The sequence below is a fragment of the Sciurus carolinensis genome, chromosome 19 (assembly GCF_902686445.1).
Source record: "Sciurus carolinensis chromosome 19, mSciCar1.2, whole genome shotgun sequence".
In the NCBI taxonomy this organism is placed as follows: Eukaryota; Metazoa; Chordata; class Mammalia; order Rodentia; family Sciuridae; genus Sciurus; species Sciurus carolinensis.
The window spans coordinates 12,437,353-12,457,078 of NC_062231.1; the positions used below are offsets into that span (position 1 = coordinate 12,437,353).

Sequence of the window (19,726 nt, forward strand, 5' to 3'; positions counted from 1 at the left end):
GGATATAATCGGACAAAATAAAAGCACCAGAAAAATGAGAGCTAATTGGACTGTGGTACTATATTTTTCTCTTCTAACCTGTCTAGTTTTAGAAAAGCCAAGAGATCTTATTCTGGAATAAGAAAAGCCCAAGGATGTGTGTTCTGAGGGGAAGGTACAGATGTGGTCTCAGTCGTACCCAGGAGTTGGAAGCTAAGTTGCCCTGCACTGAAGTGAGTCTGATAATACTTATTTTTGAAAATGGAGTGTCACTGTGTTGCTGAGGCTGGCTTCAATCTTGAGGCCTGGCATCCTGAGTAGCTGTGATTACCAGTGTGCGCCACCATCCTGGTTTGGGCTACCTACTTTTAAGTCACTTAAATGCTTTTGTGCATTTGCTAAAACTGGAATCTTGGAGGAGATCTTCAGATGGAACCTCTCTAGTTTCTCCATAAAAATCCCATCCCTTGGCTTGTTTTAATATTCTCAGAATAGCTTGGATTTTCAAACCAGATTATTCCCCCGGAAGATTCCTGTAAATTTCTGGACTGTGCCGGTATCTTGTACTATTTTTTTCACAGGAAAGGAAAGAGCACCTTCACTGTAGCAGCCATGATTTATTGGGCACCTATTGTATTACAGATATTGTACTCAGCACTTTATGACCAAGATCTCATTTAATCTTCCTAGCAGTTATGATAATTAAGGTTCAGATTGAGACTTGCTTCGAGTTACACCTACAGAAGATTGTACCATTTTATTAAAAAAGAATTTTATTTGTGCTTTTTAGTTAAGATCGTACCATAATTTAAATAGTCATTAAATAGTCTCTCCCCTTTTTATGATTTAATATTATACCCCAACTCCTGGCACAGTTCCTGGCACATGGCAGTCATAATAAAGATATTAACTGAATGTGCGTCTAACCTCGTGGCGACATGCTTTCCTTTAATGCCAGGCGGCCTTTCTAATAAAAAATGCTCTTTTGTAGCATCTGTACTTTGCGACTTTTTTCTGGCTTAGCTATTTTCTCCGACCCTTCCTTTTATGGGTGCCCCCCGCCCCGCCTTGTTCTGTCCATCCTTGAGATGTTTGTGTTCCTCGGGGCTCTGTCGTAGACCCCCATCCTCCCTCTGCGCTTCACACAGCAGGCGGTATCTCAGCGGCATCATTGATCATTCACGTGTGGAAGATGCCCAGATCAAGACCGCCAGCCAGGGTCTGTCCTCTGAGCTGAGCTTTATTTGTTCTGCATATCTTATCATTTATTTAAGTCAGGCAGCATTCATTGAAGATCAACTCTGTATTATCTGCACAAAATGTAGTAGTGGAAAAGATAGCACAGCGTTTCTGAAGACACTTGTAGGCAATAAACAAGACCATGGCTTAGGTTACGGTGACAGGGGTGGTTCAAGAAAGGCTCTCTGATGAAGTGATGTTTGAATTAAAATCTGAAGGTAAAAAGCAAGGTTACATGTGTCCATAGAGGGGAATAAACAGAAGTGGAACAGTTCCCACTGTCACCTAGGGGCCCCCAAAACTGAGGGGTCAGCCGGGCAGACGGCCACGATGAGTGAGGGCAGCCGATAAAGTAACAAAGAGGTACATCGTGCCCAGCTCCGGGGCTACAAGAGGGAGCTTGATTGATTTTAAAATTCAGTAAAAAGACCTTCAAGGGTTTAAATAGGGAGTAACATGATCCGATGGACACATATTTTGAAAAGATGACTCTGACTTAGTATAAAGACCAGGAGGGAGATATTGGAGCTCTGTGGTCAGCTGGGGACAGTAGAGATGAAGAGGAGATGGATTTGTGTGGACCTGACAGGGTTTGTAACAGATGAAATGTGGAAGTGCCTGTGTGGCACCTCTGAATAAACTTGCCTTCCCGCCTTTCTTCTCCCAAACACACTTCTTTTCTTACCGGTGTAGTGTGCGTCAGGAATGTCCCCCAGAGGCCCAGCTGTTACGACTTGATGCCCAGCTTGGTCCTGTTGGACAGGGGTCCTGGCGGGAGGGCTCCAGGTGGCTGGGGCATTCCTGGAGGATTGGGAGATCCTGGCCTCTCCTGTCCCCTCGCTGCTGGCCCTGAGCTGAGTGGCTCTTGCCCTGCCGCACACTCCCACCCTGCAGCACAGCCTCACCATCCAGCTGGCCAGTTATTGACTGGGATCTCCCAACTGTGAGCCAAAATCCACCTTTTCTCTTTGTAAGTTGGTTATTTCAGATATTTTATCCTGGCAGTAGACAGCTGACACAACACAGACAACACCTAGCTTCATAAGTGTCGTCCCCTATGTGGACCCATTTGCCTAGGCCCAGAGGACTTGGGGATCTCCCCGCTTGCTTGTTTGTTGGGAGTGGAGGGTGGAGAGTGGGCTGAGAGAGGAACCAGGAAAGGGGACCGAGTGCAAAACAGCTGGAGTCTATGCTCTGAGGAGCAAGGTGTTTGTGTGACTGGTGGGGGCCTGAGTGGGAGGGGGTGAGACCAGGCTGCAGAGGGGGCAGCAGCCAGGTCACAAGAAGACAGAAGCCTGGGCGTTGGTCTTTCATTTTTAAAAAATTTTCTCCCATGATCATGCTTCCTGCAAACTGTAAAGGTCATTGATTCTACCCCCTAACTGCCTCTCAAATACCAAGCGTTTCTCAAGATAACGCCTGCGTCCCCATCCCTAGTGTCCCATCCTGATTTCTGTAGTGGACTTGTACCTAGTCTGCTCACCTCCTGTACCTTCCCCCTGGCTGATCAGTGGTGGATTCTGCAAGTAGCTTTAATGACGGCATTTCTGTGCTGAAGATTCTCTGAGTCCTTGAGGATACTTTTGAAACCCCTACCACCACCCGTAGCAGTGTTCCTTCATGAGGAAGTTATGACCTGGTCTTGGCCCCCTCCCTCATAGGGCCCCGCCAGCTGCACAATCGCTCCTTGCCGCCAGTGAATCATGCACGAGCTGTTTTTGCACCCATTCCTTTTCCTGGTTCCTCTCTCAACGCCCACTTTCCACCCTCCATTCCCAACAAACAAGCAGACGTACAAAGTTTTCTAATGTCCTCCAGGTCTCAGTTCAGGTGTCCTTCTGACCCAGGAGTTTGGTTATTTCCTTTGTATTCCCTTGGCGCTCTGTTTGTTCCCTCCACGGAACTTTCTCACTGTTTTGAATGGCCTGCGTTTTCCACTAGACTAAAACTTCTTGAGGCCAGAGGTGGTATATTGCATGTTCACCATTATACCTCTCACTTTCAGCCTCCTAATTTATATTTGATGAAGGTGAACTGTGATAAGAAGGGTAGACTGTTCTAGAACATTCACGACATACTTAGGTATTCACGTATTCAACTGCTGACATTTTTGTAGGAAGAATTTCAATAAACAAACACCTCTAGGCCAAATAACAACTGGTCAGTGTCCTGAATAATGTTATTCTTGGAAGTGACCCACAAGTCTTGTCATGACCCCAGCAACGTTTATGTAATTACAGAAACCATGCTGATATACTTACGTTTTTCCTTCTCCAGGCCTAGAATCAAGGATGTTCCTTCAAGAAGCCTTGGTTCCCTCTTAGTGGGAGGTAATAGCGAGCATTTTGAGTGCTCAGCATGCTCATTGCTACTGTGTTGTGCTAACATGACAATTGAAAACAAAAGATTTTCTTCCCTCTCTTAATTTACCAACTTGATGTTGATTGGACTTTTTTCTATCTCACTTTTTACATTCAGAAATTTTTTTCCATTTCAAATTTAATTTGGTTTTATAATTAAATACAACATTTGCGTGATTCCAAAGTTAATTCTACTAAACAAAGTTTTTCCGAGAAGTCTAGCTTCTTTCCTAGCCCCTTCTACTTACCTCTTTCTTTCCACAGTTGGTAACTTCTTTTTTTCTGGTTTGGGTCTCCATTTTCTAAAAGTACAAACCAGCCTGTAAGCATACATATCCCTCTCCCCCACCACGGACACCCACTCGCGTTTCCTAGAGAAGCGGCGCTGTGGTGTCCTAGGGTGCCTGTTTCTAACCTGAGGTATTCTGCAGATCACACCATAACAGTAGATAGAGGTAATCCGCGTTCTTTTTTGAAGGTGCAGTTTACACAGTATTTATTAGGCTGCCATTTATTTGACCAAACCTCCTCCTGGACATTCAACTTGTTCAGAGGCTGTTGCTTTTCACAAATGTAGCTGGGGTCGGGGCTTCTGCCTCCCTCTGTTCGTGGTCTTTGCACTGGATTCTACGTTTCTGTCTAAAGGAGTGATAGCATTTTGCATTCCCACCAGGGTTTCTGTGTGCTTATTTTCTTAGGATCTTACCCATAGAGTGGGTTATAACTTCTTATTTTTATCAACCTGATAGGTGAGAAATGGCGCCTTAATATAATTTTAATTTGTATGTTTTCTTGTGAGCAGCGTCGAGTGTCTCTTCTTATTTAAAAGCCATTTGTATTTCTTTTTATGTCTGTACTTTCTAATCTGTTCCCATAGCCACCAGCCTGGTCAGGCCAGCATCACTTGTCAGTTATAGTGGGTTTTTAACTGGTCCCACTGTGTCCAGTTTTGCCTTCCACAAGTCTGCTTTGCCCACACCCCTCAGAAGTCTTTCTGAACTGTGTCTCTGACAGCCCTTCTGCCACACAGCCTCAGTGCCTCCTGCTGTACTCAGACTGGGGTTCACAGCACTCAGCTTGGTGCCCAGCCCCTTTATCACCTGGCGCAGGCAGGTTTCTCGTCGGTAAGCTCAGCACCCAGCCCAGCTCAGTTGCTCCTTGCTTCTTACTGCTCCATACCTCCTCCCATTCCTACCCATTCTTTAAGCCAGTATCAAACGCTGCCTTCCTGTACTGCCTCGCCTCTTCTATTCCCATAATTCCTACTCGGGCCAGGTGGACTTCTGGAATACCCTAGCTGGGAACCATTGGAGTAAGCAGTTAGAGGGATGGCCATCAGATATTATCCAGAGATGTTGACTCAAATTATATTGTGGTAACAAAATATTGACAGAAAACTTAAATAATAGCACATGTTTTCTTAAATGATTAACTTAATCTCCCACATCTCTTCAGTTTTTATTAGCATGGCAATAATGACTGTTCAGGGGACCAGACATTTAATTGTAGCTCAGCCTTTTCCTCAGGTGCACAGATTGCATTCGCAAAGACTGTACAATGTCCCTGCCCCCAGATTCAGATTGTGCTTCCTGTGGTGTGAGATTTTCACCCTCTCCAGACTCTCTAGATGGATAAAATAGTAGAGTTAAAATTCATAGCTGAGGAGTGTTTTGATGATGTTTTAAGTATTATATCAAACCTGTTTTCTTAATGCCTCAATAGATACATCTGCAGTTTGAATTTTTGCTCTTTAGTTTAATTGGACCCAAGATAATTACAGAATCCCTGAGAGCCCCAAATAGTTATCAATCAATCTCAGAGAAAATTGTTTGCTTGCCAAGGACAATGTGTTCCCCTTTAATAATATAAGGGAAACAAAGTTCCATTTTGCACCAGAAATGCAGTGCAAAGCTGGCCATTTGAATTCATGACATGTGACCAAATGAAAAGAGTATCTTGACTGAAATAACCTTTGGTTGTTATAACTTTGTACGAATATCTTTAATTGCTAAAGGAAAAAGGTAAAGAAAATATTCTGTTGATTTTGATCCAGAGCAGGTTTGTGATGAATGACAAAGAGCATTTGAAAAACATTTTGCCCCTTTCTCCCTGTCTTGGAGTCCTTGTAGCTTATGTCCCATGAGAAGAGAACTGGGCTTTAATTATTCTTGGTTAACTTTTATCCCAGATCAAGAGTAAAAATGTAAAACATACAGATTTACATCATTTCCAAATGCCAGTGTAAGAACATAGTGGAGGAGATGTAACCCAAGTTACTTTATTTTTTTCCACATTTCTTATTAGTGCATCATAGTTGTACATAACGGTGGGATTTGTTGAGAGTATTTGTACAGGCACACAACATAGCAACATCATTTGGCCAGTACCACTCCCCAGTGTTTCCCTTTGTCACCGTCTGCCCACCTCCTCCCATTCATTTCTTCTACCCTACTGATTTCCCTCTGTTTCCATGAAATATCTACCCCCACAACACAAACACGTGTACACTTTTTCCTTTTTCCTCTCTAGCTTCCACTTATTTGAGAGAAAACATAGTACCTTTGACTTAGAGTTTTGCTCATTTTGCTTAACATAATGTTCTCGAGTTCCATCCGTTTTCCTGCAAAAGACATAATTCCATTTTTCTTTATGACTGAATAAAACTCCATTTGTGTGTGTGTGTGTGTGTGTGTGTGTGAGTGACATTGTCTTTACCCTTTCATCTATTGATGGGCACGTAGGCTGGTTCCACAGGTTGGCATTGTGATTTGTGCTGCTATAAATGTGGCCGTGCAGAAAACCATAGTCTCTTAAAGATGGGTGCGACCTTAAAGAAGATTATGTAATCCAATCCTTTATTTTATAGATGAGCAAATCCTGCCTACATGGAATGCGAGAAGAAAAATACTTTGAACTAAATAAATACCAGTGTCATGTTTTATCCTCATTTTCTCTTGAAGGGTATCTTGATTTCATTTGGGACTGTGGTGTACCTTAGGTCTGTGTTTTTCTTTACGATTTACTCTTCAAACTGTACTTTTGAGTTAGACAAAGAATGAATAGTTTAAGTTTCTCAGGGTAGAGGACAATAGGAGAGGGAAATAAACAGACCTAATCAGCAGGGTTTATAATAAATGAAAACAAAATACCTAGATCTGGTTGCTGAAGTCATTTCTCACTAGGTTCTTTTCACTCAACTTGTTTTATAATAAACTCAAGGACACATTAAGGTTCTTATGTCTAAGTATGTGGACATTGTTAAAAAAAAAAAAAAAAACTTACAGAAGTTGTTTGGACTTGGGGTCTTGTTTCGTTACCTAATGAAACATCATACAGGATTAGGAGGCAGACCCACATCCTGCTATCTGTTACAATGTACTCTTGTAAACCAAAATGTATATTTATTTGAGCTAAGGAGTGATTATTTGCTTTACAAAAGACTTTTTTCACTTTGACTAGAGCATTCAAGTGATGTGCTGATGCATGCTGCATCACATTTGAACTTTAAAAACAACAGAAAGCAGCCAGATGCAAAAGGTCACATTGCATGATTCTCTTTACATGGTTTCTGCAACCGGCAAGTCTACAGAGACAGAGTAGATCGAGGGTGTGTCAGGCAGGGCAGCGGGGAGGAGAGGGGAGTAGCTAAGGGCTTCGGGATTTCTCTTTTAAGGGACAAAAATGTACCAGAATCGGCTGTGATGAGGGTTGCAGGGTTGTGAATGTGCACAAAACCAATGACTCGCATACTTTACGTGGGTGAATTGTGTGGTTATGAATAAACTCTCAGTGAAGCTGGGTACAAAAGCACTGGTAAGGTTTGTTGAAACAGTGAACATTGTTACGTCCTCTTCACCACTTGAGTTTTAGTGGCAGTGACTGGCATTGTCCATCATGTGTTATGTGCCAGGTGTTGTGCTAGATATTTTAAAGTGTGTGTTTTCTTAGCCTGGGGTTTGGTTTACACGTGGGGTTTCAGCAACGGAGCTGTGCTTGGTATTCTCTGTTCACGCCACGCAGAGCTTGACAGATGCAGCATGTTCATGGTATTCGAACGACTGAACTGAGTGAAAGAAAGAATGCAGTGCTCGGCAGTGGGCCTCCTGGCATGGCACGCCAGCACCTCAGGACGCTCTTCTTGTCTTCACATCGGTCTGTCCTTAGGCCCTCCAAGCTGTTCTCGCTTTTATGGGGCCTAGCGGAAGAGTTGGTCTGTTTGGTTTCACCATTTCCACAGAAGTAAGGGGAGAGGAAGGCACGGACGCACTGCCCTGTTCTCCCTTGCTCCTTTCTCAGGTGGCTGGCACACCCATCTGCAGCTTTCAGCCTTGGTTTTCACTCTTCGTGGGGGTGGGTTAATCCTCTGCAGATTTCCTAAGATCACTCATCCACATTTGGCTTTGAGTGTGCTTGAATCACAGTCCAACAGAATTGCTCAGAATCTTCAGAGGTGAACTAACTGGCCGCCTTGCTTGCTTGCTTCCTTGCTTCCCTTCTCTCTTTCCTCCCTCACAGCAAAGACCCAGTTTCTTCCTATTTTTATACAATTGAATTAAGATAACTTAGTTGGATGCTGACCAAAGACACAAAGAATACAGTTCAGCTTCACATGCAGAACCCCCTGGAACCCCGAGGACCATTTGACACGTGGTAGAGATTGGTCTACCATTGAGAGCATCTATTTTTCTTCAAGTTCTTGGTCAACCGGAAGATCCTTGTCTCTCAATCTGTGCTGCTAATTACCAGATTATGAGAATTAGAGTTTTATTCATCACTCATCGTTATTCCAACCTTGCCAGACATCTTTAAGATATTTGTAAAAAGGGACTAGAGTCAAATAAGCTGTTCTGTAATTCTAAACTTGAAAACTACCACCAAATAGATTGCATTTCTACCTGACTGTGTCACACTCCTTCCCCGAGCTGATGCATCCTAGTCATCATCAGCAGGTCAGGAAGTGAGAGGCCATACCATTGTTTTCATAACGAAACTGAAAGGAGGCACTTCCACCTGTGGTAGCAGTGGGGAAGCCGCTGTGGCCTGGTGCGCAGCATCAGCAGATGGATAAAGGAAAACTTTGGTGCCATTTAAGACTGACAGTCTTGTTTACAGTCTGAAGAGAGCTTGTGTTGCCTTTTTTATTTTGAGACTTAGCAAATCATGAAGTCATCTTGCTTTCCAGTGACGAGCAGTGGGAGCCAAGTAATGATGCTGCCCCTCCAGATGGGCGTGGCACTGGAGGTGTAAATGTTACAGACGGAAGAATGCATAGCATTTTGCTTTTTGTTTTACCTACCAGGGAGAATTTGACTTGAACTTCAGGTCCAGTACTGTAATACCACAGTGTAAGTTTGTGAATTATTTGTTCACTTTGTTTTATATAATTTTAAGTTTTCTTATCCTTATTTCAGTGTCTTACTGTAAACAGCCTTTTTTTTTTTTTTTAAAGTTTGTTCATTTGCTAAGCTGAGGTTTGAATTCATAGCCTCAAGTTACTGGGCAAATGCACTGTCATTGTAAACCATCTTTAAAATTTTTATTTTAGAAGAAGGCTAGGAAAACTTAATTAGTAAGACTGAGATTTTATTAAGTTCTTCATAAGGTACAGGTTGATTCCTAAAAACAAAATAATTCTTGTATATTTGTCAATCTGAAATAGCTGTGAGTGGTTGGATTAGTTGTTAAACCCACTAATGGCTCATAATTCCAAAATTTCAGTAGGTTAGTAATACTTCTCTATGTTGCTTGCTTCAGGAGACCGCCTTCTCTGACTCACACCTCTTTTGTCTTTTTCTTTTTCTTGTCATGGTGGTGGGAGCAAATAAAGGGCTTTTTGTGTGCTAAGCATGCATCCCTACCACTGAACTACACTTCCAACCCTCTTTTCTTGTCTCAACTTGTATTCCTCCTTGATAATTCTGCAGTATTTTGTGTTTATCTGTATCAGACTATTTCACTTAGCATAATGTCCTCTTTATGATATAACAGATTCACATTTGCTATCTGTTGTATATATTGTAATATGTGTCTCTGCTATTAAAGTGTAAGCTCTTAGAGGCCAAGGATGTTGCTTTGTTCTGAACATAGTGCCGGTCACATCACAGATTCTCAGTAACTATTTTTTTAAATTTATGTTTATTGTAAACAAATGGGATACATGTTGCTTCTGTTTGTACATGGAGTAACAGCATACCCTTTGCGTAATCATATGTTTACATAGGGTAATGATGTTTGATTCATTCTGTTATTTTTTCCTTTCCCCCCACCCCTCCCACCTCTCTTTTCCCTCTATACAGTCCCTCCTTACTCCATTCTTACCCCCCTCCCACCCCCATTATGTATCATCATTTGCTTATCAGTTAGATCATTCGTCTTTTGGATTTTTGAGATTGGCTTATCTCACTTAGCATGATATTCTCCAATTTCATCCATTTGCCTGCAAATGCCATAATTTTATTATTCTTTATAGCTGAGTAATATTCCATATATATATATATATCTCTCAGTTTCTTTCTCCATTCATCAATTGAAGGACATCTAGGTTGGTTCCACAGTCTGGCTATTGTGAATTGAGCAGCTATGAACATTGATGTGGCTGTGTCTCTGTAGTATGCTGATTTTAAGTCCTTTGGGTATAGGCCGAGGAGTGGGATAGCTGGGTCAAATGGTGGGTCCATTCCAAGTTTTCTGAGGAATCTCCATACTGCTTTCCAGAGTGGCTGCACTAATTTGCAGCCCCACCAGCAATGTATGAGTGTACCTTTTTCCCCACATCCTCTCCACCACCTATTGTTGCTTGTATTCTTGATAATCGCCATTCTAATTGGGGTGACATGGAATCTTAGTGTAGTTTTGATTTGCATTTCTCTTATTCCTAGAGATGGTGAACATTTTTTCATATGTTTGTTGATTGCTTGTAGATCATCGTCTGTGAAGCGTCTCTCAGTAACTATTTTAAGGAGTGGATGTTTTGCTAGGCATGGTGGGGCGTGCCTGTTAATCCAGCAACTCAGAAGCCTGAGGCAAGAGGATTGCAAGTTTGAGACCATCCTGGGCAACTTAGTGAGGTATAGCTCCATGGTAGAGCACCCCTGGGTTCAATCCCCCATGCCCCCTCCATACACAGTCAGAATCTAATCTCCTTGCACCAGTAACTTGACTGCTGTCATCTGTTGGTGGAGTCACTTCTTCACTTAAGAATCAAGTAGTGAAATTACTTTGGGGTATAGGTTAGTGGTAGAGGATGTGCTTAGCATGCACGAGGCCCTGAATTTAGTCCCCAACACTAAAATTAGAGAGAGGGAGACAGACACACAGGAACATTATTTCTGAAATCTTAAAATGAAATTGTTGAGAAAGCATACAGTGTAAGAACAAAATCTCAAAAAATGGAGTTAAATTTACACAAGTGTGAGTTTAGTGGTTGATGTGTGTCAAGTCAATTGGAGCTTAGAAGCGACTATGGAAGAATAAAGCGAGTAGCATTGAGGATACCTAGTATTTTCAAGAAGTAAATTTGTTTTAACTTTTTTTTTTTTTTTTTTTTGTAACCACTTGAACCATACAAACCCACATTCATGCATACAATGAACTGTGACTTCAACTTCTTTTTTTTTTCTTTTGGACTGAGGATTGAACCCAGTGGTACTTTACCACTGAGCTACATCCCCAGCCTTTTAATTTTTTATTTCGAAACAGGATCTTCCTAAGTTGTCTAAGACCTCACTAAGTTGCCAAGGTCAACCTCAAACTTTTGATCCTCCTGCCTCAGCGTCCCAAATCACTGGGATTACAGGTGTATGCCACCACACCCGATTTATTACTTTGTCTTAACAGAAAGTAAGTTCTGACACATGCTACAAATGAATGGACCAGAAGGACATTATGCTAAGTGAAATAGCTAATTCATATGCTAATCACATATACATTTATCTCAGTATTTCTGTGTTCAGCTGTACATTGATTAAGCTAAGCACTAAGACATTCATTTGCTATCTCCAACTATGGTACCACAAAGTTCAACCTTGCTGGTCCTTTTGGCTCATCTCTGTGGAGAACGGACTATGCTCTGCTCTGAGTTACTCTGTGTTAGGTAGGACAGTTCAGGCTGTGCCTGGCCTTGAGTCACTCCATTATATAAAGCAGGAGTTTGCCCTGAGCTACTCCATTTTGAGTGCAAGTGCTCGGGCAGAATGAGGTGGTAACTTGGTAGGTAACCACCACGATGTCAGACATACAGAATTTATCAAAATATAATCTCCAGTTGCACAGCACAGTCATAAGGCACAAAATGATAAATAAAGTAACGATGATAATAAAAATGACCACCTGTGAACTTACCAAATTAAATCAGAAGCACATGGATGTGGGCGTATCAATCCCATATCAAAGAAATCAGGCGCTTTACCAGCATGCCAGGTCAACAAATGATGCAACCCCTCGCCAGGCGTACGTGAAAGGAAGGACACCTAAGACAAGGACAGCAGCACGCGCCTGTGAGCCTGACACCAGACCACCTGTTGTACACATCACAAGATCAGCAGGCTGTGTCCCCACGTTTCAGCTCAGCTCCATCTTCCTGCTTGACAAGGTCCACTTTGAAAAGCCATCTGGACCCTAACCCTGAACAACTCCATACCTTGGTCAGGTGCTAGCTGGGTTCCTGCCTTGCCCTGGCCCTTTTGCTCAGCTTAGGAGTGTCAGATAGGAGCATGTTTCCCTAATTATTCAAAATAATGCAGTTTCATATCTCAAACTGTGTGAGAGGTTTAATTTTTTCTTCAAGTTCTCCTCCCAGATATTTTCAAGGACTTTGTCTGGTTGTGTTTAGTCTTCAGGGTTTCCCCATAGTTATTATAGGAGATAAGCACAGGCCTGTCTCTGCAGGAGACGGAGTGGGTGGACACAGTATTGTACTTGGATGCGTCAGAGCCCAAGGGTGGGGTGAAGTCTTTGTAGCTGGACACCCTGGGAAGGGGTCAACTGGAGTGGGTGAGGAAGGCATCAGCCCCGGGGAGGAGGTGGCTGCAGAGATGGAAGACTGGTTACATATGGGAGGGAAGGGATTGACAGACTGAGTGTATTCATATATTGAGGATAAGGGGAGCCAAATTTCTCACTGTGATAAGAGAAGGGAGGGAGTTTCATATATGGAAAGGAAGAAAATTAAAATGAACCTGTGGGTATTGGGTTGGAATTTTGTAGTTTCAAATTTTTAAAATATCTTGTTATTTTAAAAATTCAAAAATTATTTAACAATATTAGAATAAAATAGAGCTTAAAGCATAGCTTAAAATGAAGAAATATAAGTTTATAAATAGAACCAAATATTATGTACATACCCTTAAAAGTGTTGCCAAAGTTTCCTGAGCTTTGAAAAGAACCATATGGTTTACAAGGCAATCCTAGAAACTTAAGGAAAAACTGATTTCTAAATTTTCAACTTTATAAATTGAATGGTATAAAATCTAAAATTTTCTGGATTGACCTGCCATAAACAGAAATTCTTTTAAGTATGTAATAGAAGTTTTTAAAATAAAAAAGAGAGAACATAGATCCATAGCCTATCAGGAACTAATGGATAAAGTTGAATTAGTTTCAGCCCTGGTCTTCCTGGTATCCAAAGCAAAAGGTTACATAAGGGGATAGTAACTTTGGATCATGGATTTCCTAGAATTGTATATAAATTTTATGTCTATGTACATTTTTTTCTGGAGCACAAATATTTTTATATGAACTTCACAAATGAATAGATTTCTTAAAGTGGAATAGGTAACATACTCTGAGCTCATTTTAGAAATCCCTCTGCAGCCTACATTAATGGGGCAGGTATTATAGAATTAAATGTAGATTTTAGATGAGCATTCAAATATATGGGGAATTAGCATTTTAGGGAATGCCTTTTAAGTGCCTAGAAGAGAAAAAGTGCTCTCTGTGCATTGATTTATTTCAGTCTCACAAAAATGATACAAAGTAAATATTTTTGTACTCACGAGAAAACAAACTCAAATTTAAAACCTTGCCCAACATTACCAAGCTAGCAGGAGGCCCGGCAAGGCAGAGGTGTTCCTTCTGCTCCTCCCAACTGTTACCTCCAGCCAGTACCTGCTGTTTTGGGCTTTGTACCTGTTGCTGTTGACATAAAATTGATCACAGCATATCCTTGGCCCCTGGCCCTCAAGATTAGGAGGTGGAGCGTAGAGAATAACTAGAGTGACTTCCTCTAATTTTAGAATTAGTGATAGTGTGATTAATGTCTCGATTCACCTTCTCTTTTAAAAAAAAAAGTGCCAGCAGTGCTGGAGCTGGGCGTGCAGCTCCGCGCTGCAGCTCTGGCCCAGCACGCAGGAGGCTGGGCTCCACCTAGCTCTGCAAAACTAAGTAAGAAAGAAGCGAGGTGGCAGTGTCACTGGATTCCCTTAGGTCTCTCTCCCCACAGCTTCATGGAGAAACACCTGCTACACAAACGCACAGTGAGGAGAGTGTATGCGTGCACGTGTGAACGGGCTCTTCAAGTCCCCTAGTTGGATCAAATTTTCAGAATCAGGTTTGGTAACACTTGATATTACATGGTGGCGGTGAGTACGCCTATTTCAAAAACCGCAAGCAGTTTTTGAAGCTACGTATATATGTGTTAAATCTTCTCTACCTGTCTTAATTTGTTTTCTCTCCCTTTCAAGGGGGGAAAAAAGTAGAAGAGTCCAGCCAAGTCTAGTTAGTCTTCTGCCTCTCCTTTTGGTAGCCATGGCACACTTTGTGCTGCTGAAACGGGCGGCTAGGAGCTGGGGAGGCCAAAAACCCTTAGGATCCAGAGTGTCTGGCAACGTTGCCCTAGAGGCTCCGCCACCACCGTAGATGCATAGCATCTCCCCTTAGGGCTTCTGCTCTGAAGGGGAGGATTCTTGTGAAAACAACTAGGCTTAGAGAAGTCCAGAGCTGCTCTTGGCAGAGGTCAAGTTTCAGAGTCAAGAGCTCAGCTTCAGTCCTGAGGCTGAGAAAGCTGGTGGTGTTGGACTATGCACCCTCAAGAGAAGGGGCGGAGTGGTTGAGGACATGACAACAAAATGTTTTGTAATCTCCTCATACAAGCCAAAGAGAAGAGTGAGTTTCAAAAAATGTGAATGCATGTTTGAAACCCTAAGGAAGTTTTTCTGTTTTTGAAGGTGGTGGTGGTGGTGGTGGAGATTTATTTTGGGATTTTGGGTGCTTGAATAAAAGAATCTTCCTACTAGATTGCAGCACCTGCAGCAGTGGTAGCTGGTACCTTGAAATCTAGTTTAATTTCATTGAGTACCAATAGTGCATGGCACGTTTTCTAAGAAATTTTGCTCTCTTCATTATTGTGGAATAGCGAAGAAATCTTGTGGGCTTTCTGAAATGCGAATTTTCAGGTTGGGGAGATAGCTCGGTTGGTAGAGTGCTTGCCTCACAAGCATGAGTCCCGGCTTCAAATCCCCAGCACCGCAAAAAAAAAAAAAAAAAAAAAGTCTTTGAAATGTGAATTTTCTCCTTTTGTGGAGTAATAATGAAGATTCTTCATGCAGTCTAAATGACTAACAAAAGTTATCATAATAATTCAAAGCAGGCTTTATAAACTGAAAAACCTAGTTTCTAATTCTTTATTACCTATCAGTTAACTTGTGCAAGTTTCTTGTCTTCTTGGCTTAATCTTTGAGTTGAGGGAAGTACTGATAGTAATTACATCTTGGGACTGTTAGAATTGTATCAATATACATAAAATTATATATAGTAATAATCAAAGATTATGTATTAAATACATGTGATTGGAAACCTTGATGATAAGGAAGAATATGTACATACTCTTATGCTTATTTTCCCTTATAAACTGTTGACTATAAATGGGTTGTCTCAATTTAAAAATACTTGATTTTCACTGGGTTATTTTGGTGCACACCTGTAATCCCAGCTACTTGGAAGCCTAAAGCAGGAGGATCCCAAGTTCAAGGTCAGCCCAAATTAAAAGAGTTGGGGAATGTACCTCAGTGGTAGAGCACTTGCCTAGTATGTACAAGGCCCTGGATTCAATGTCTCGTATAGAGGGGCAGGGGGACCAAAAAACTGGATTTTCTAAAAACCGTTATTCAGCCTCTGAGCCCCTTTCCTACATTTTCCTCAGAAGTTGCTAGCAAAGCTCTTCTATCTCTAAACACCTGTGTGATACCAGCATTAAAGTTATAATGTGAAATTGTAAGGTTCATGTCTTAGCAATGTAAGCATCCACTTGCATCTGATTTGGTCCATGCAACACAGTATTGATCAAAATTAATCTAAAAACTTGGATGATCTCAAAGATTCTTTTAATACTTATTGAAGCTTTTGGTCACCAGAGCTAAAGAGGCTTTTCACTATGGACATCTTCATTAGATATTATTAGGAATATGATTTTTTTAAAAATAAGTGCAACTTGGCAAACAAAATCTACCAAAAATGCAAGAAAAACTTCGATTTAGATTTTGTGAAACAGTGTAGATATTTTTTTAAACTCAAATTGGAAATAAATGAGTAAATAGCAAGCAGATTATAAGTTTCAAGATTTTCTTGCAAATTTGTAAACCAAACCCAAGGTGGCCTCTCACCCTGTTAACTTTAGTTTTTGAAGCTATGGGTCAAGTTTTGTTGTGTTCCTGCCTGCCCTGCCTTTTCAGTTTTTCAGGCCTGAGAATCAAACCCAGGACCTCACATATGAAAGGCAAACAGTCTACCTCTCCCACTGAGCTTCATTCCCAGCCCAGGATTTTTTTCTTTAGCAGAAAAGAGCATTTTGCAGACTTGTTAGCCTATTTGCCAGTTTATGTACACAGACTATAACATGCATAGATCAGTCTCCTTGGTCCTCAGTTACATAGTGAAGGAGTCATTCTCTCTGAGTAACTCGGAGCCCTTCAGGATATCTGGCGCAGAGTAGGTGTTTCACTGCTACTCATAAAACTCAGTGGGAGTTGCCAGAAGGAAGAGAATTTCCACCGAGGCCGCCCTGAGAAAGCTCCACAGGGCCAGTGGCAACTGGGCTTTCAAGGTCAGAGTGGTCCTGCTGCATAGGGGGATGGAGAAGGGTGAGGTAGAGGGGGAGAACGAGGAGCTGCGCCTGGGAGTTGACAAACACCTCATGAGTGTCACACAGTGGTCACAAGCTGTCCAGTGTTAATGGGCTCCAGTCGCAGTGTAGCTCACAGGACTGGAACAGAAGTGAAGCTGCCTTCCTTTGGAACTACAGGTCAAAGTCAGGCATCTCCCTGGCATTTGACTTGTCCTTTGAGGCCAGCCGAACAGCACATTGGAAGGTGAGCAGACGACTGGCCTTCTCACAGCCTTCATTTTCTCATCTTTAAAAATGGACACGACAATAAGTAAGTTGCAGAGAATTTTGAAGTTTGAAGGAAGTAATGTATATGAAGAGCCTGGCACATAAATGATTACTGTGCTTCTACTGGTGATTGGTAACTTTAATAAAAACAATTATTTCGGATGAAGAGACCTTTCTTTGTCCCATGGTAAATAGTACTATAGTAATAGTTTTATAAGTATTTCTAATTCTTGTTTCACAATTCACAATTCACATATAATACCATTCACCCATTGAAAGCATACAATCCATGGGTTTTCATATTCCTACAGAGTTGTATGACCATCAACAATCAGTTTTAGAACATTTTGTGACCCCCAAAAAGAAACCCCACATTCCTTAGGCATCACTGGCCTATCTCTGTGTCCCCTTTAGCTGTAGACAGTTGCTGACCTTGTTTCTGTATGTATATTTGCCTGTTGTGGACACTTTGGGTAAATGGAGTCATCCAGCGTGGGGTCCTTTACGACTGGATGCTTTCACGTGGCACACCACTTTCAAGGTTCATCCTCATCGTAACGTGTTTCCTTCTTATTGCTAAAGAGTATTCTGTTGAATGGGTATATCACCTCATTCATCCATTTATCGGTTGGTGGACATTTAAGTTGTTTCTACTCTTTGATGATATGATTTATGCTGCTGTGAATATACATAGGTTTTGTGCAACCACAGGCTTTCCTTTCTCTTGGGTATACACGTAGAATTGCTGGGTCATATTGTGACTTCAGTTTGATCATTTAAGGAACTGCCAGGGTATTTCGCCACTTTACTTTCTCACCAACACTGTATGAGGGTTCCAGTTTCTCCACCTCTTACTGTCTTTGTTTTTTACTATAGCCATCCTAGTAGGCATATGGCAGTATCACTTTCTGGGGACGCAGTGTGGGGAATGGAACCATCCCTCACATGTCAGACGAGTGCTCTCCCCGTGAGCTGTACCCTCTGGCCTCCACTTGGACTTTGATTTACTTTCCTTGATAGCTAATGATGATGCTGATCATCTTTTTATGTGCTTATTGCCATTTGTGTATCTCATTTAGAGAAATGTCTATTCAGGCCCTTTTTCCTTTTCCTTTTTTTTTTTTTTTACTTGGGTTGTCCTTTTCTTTTCTAACATGGACCCAGTACCTTTAATTTATTTTTATGTGGTGCTGAGGATGGAACCCAGTGCCTCACACATGCTAGGCAAGCGCTTCACCACTGAGCCACCACTCCAGCCCACTTGGGTTGTCTTTTGAACATTGAGTCTTAACAGTTTTATATATTTGTGTACAGGTCCCTTAACAGGTAAGTGATTGACAAGATTTATTCCCCAATCTATGGGCATCTGTTTGTTTTCCTAAGTATTGTATTTTAGGATTCAGAATTTTAATTACATCTAAATGTGCTTTTTCTTTCCTTGTTTATGCTTTTAATGTCATATCCAAGAAGCCATTACCTAATCCAAGGTCACAAAGACATTCATGTTTTTTTCTCAGTTTTAATGTTAGCTCTTACTGATGAATTTTGGTATGTAATATAAGGAGGGATCCAACCTCATTCTTTTGTCGATAGCCAGTTGTTCCAGCATCATTTTTTGAAAAGCATATTACTCGTTTCTCCATAAGTTATCTTGGCAATAGAAGTGACTATTAGGCATTATTAGGCATTATTTTTAAAGGAGAGATGTTAATGACTGAAGAGAACATTCTAGTTAGGCTTCTAAGTAAATTATGTGAAGGTTAAGATGAGATATTTAGATCAAAGAGGCATTTGCCTGTTGCTGATGGTGGAAACCTTCAGTAATAGATGAGGCATCTGCCCAAGAAGAGTTGAGATATGGAATTAGAGAGTGAAGTTGTAGTGCAAAAAGTCTGTCCAGAACTGACTGATGAACCGGGTTTGGTGGCACATGCCTGTCTACATTCCCAGAGACTGAGAAGGCTGAGGCAGGAGGATCCCAGATTTGAGGCCAGCCTCGGCAACTTAGCTAGACCCTGTCTCAAAATAAAAACAAAAAGGGCTGAGGATGTAAGTTAGCGGTAGAGGGCCCCTGGGTTCAGTCAGCAGGATCTTTAAAAAAAAAAAAGTTGTTTCTTTTGTTGTTGTTGTTTTGTTTTAACCTCTTAGGTTTCCAGCCTCTTATGTTCCAACCTCTTGTGTTGAAAATAAGTTGGGGAATCTTCCGTTACTAGGATGAGTGTGCAGACAAACTTTGACAGAATGGCGGGGTTGCTCTAAATTGATTAGATAGAGAAAGCCAGTATAGAAAACATAAAAGCAGTTAAGGCAGAGATTGAGCGTAAGGAATGTCATTTATAATTTTATATAATTTTATTTTCTCCAAATAAACCCAGAAGCACAGAATTAGAGGCAGTTGGCCGAGTGGTAAGGTGGAAGGAATGAGAGGAGAGTCAGGAATCCGGCCGTCCACCCCTCAGCCACAGTAAGCGTGGGGCCTAGAGTCAGCCACGCGGCCCTCAGAGCAGCTGCTGACCTCTCCCCAGCCCTGCCCCATGTAGGATCATGCACAGCCTCAACCCCTTTTATAAAATGAAGAAGATGTGAAATTAATTACTCCAGTAGCTTTTTTTTTTTAAAGAGTGATACACATAGAAGGGATTATTGTGCCTGAAACTTGGAAATTACAGCTGACCCCTTCATATCCACACCTGTGGATTCAACCAAGTGGATTAAAAACACTCAGGGAAAAACCAGTCTATCTGTACTAAACATGTACGGACTTTTTTTCTCTTGTTGTTATTCCCTAAACAATACAGTGCGGCAGTTAATTACATAGCACTTA

General features: G+C 41.6%; 1 protein-coding gene across 5 annotated transcripts in view; it reads left to right on the forward strand.

The window, feature by feature from the left end:
- Window positions 1–19,726, forward strand: part of Tmcc1 (transmembrane and coiled-coil domain family 1) — a 161,045-nt gene that overhangs the window by 86,946 nt on the left and 54,373 nt on the right. The gene's annotated exons all lie outside the window — the stretch shown is intronic.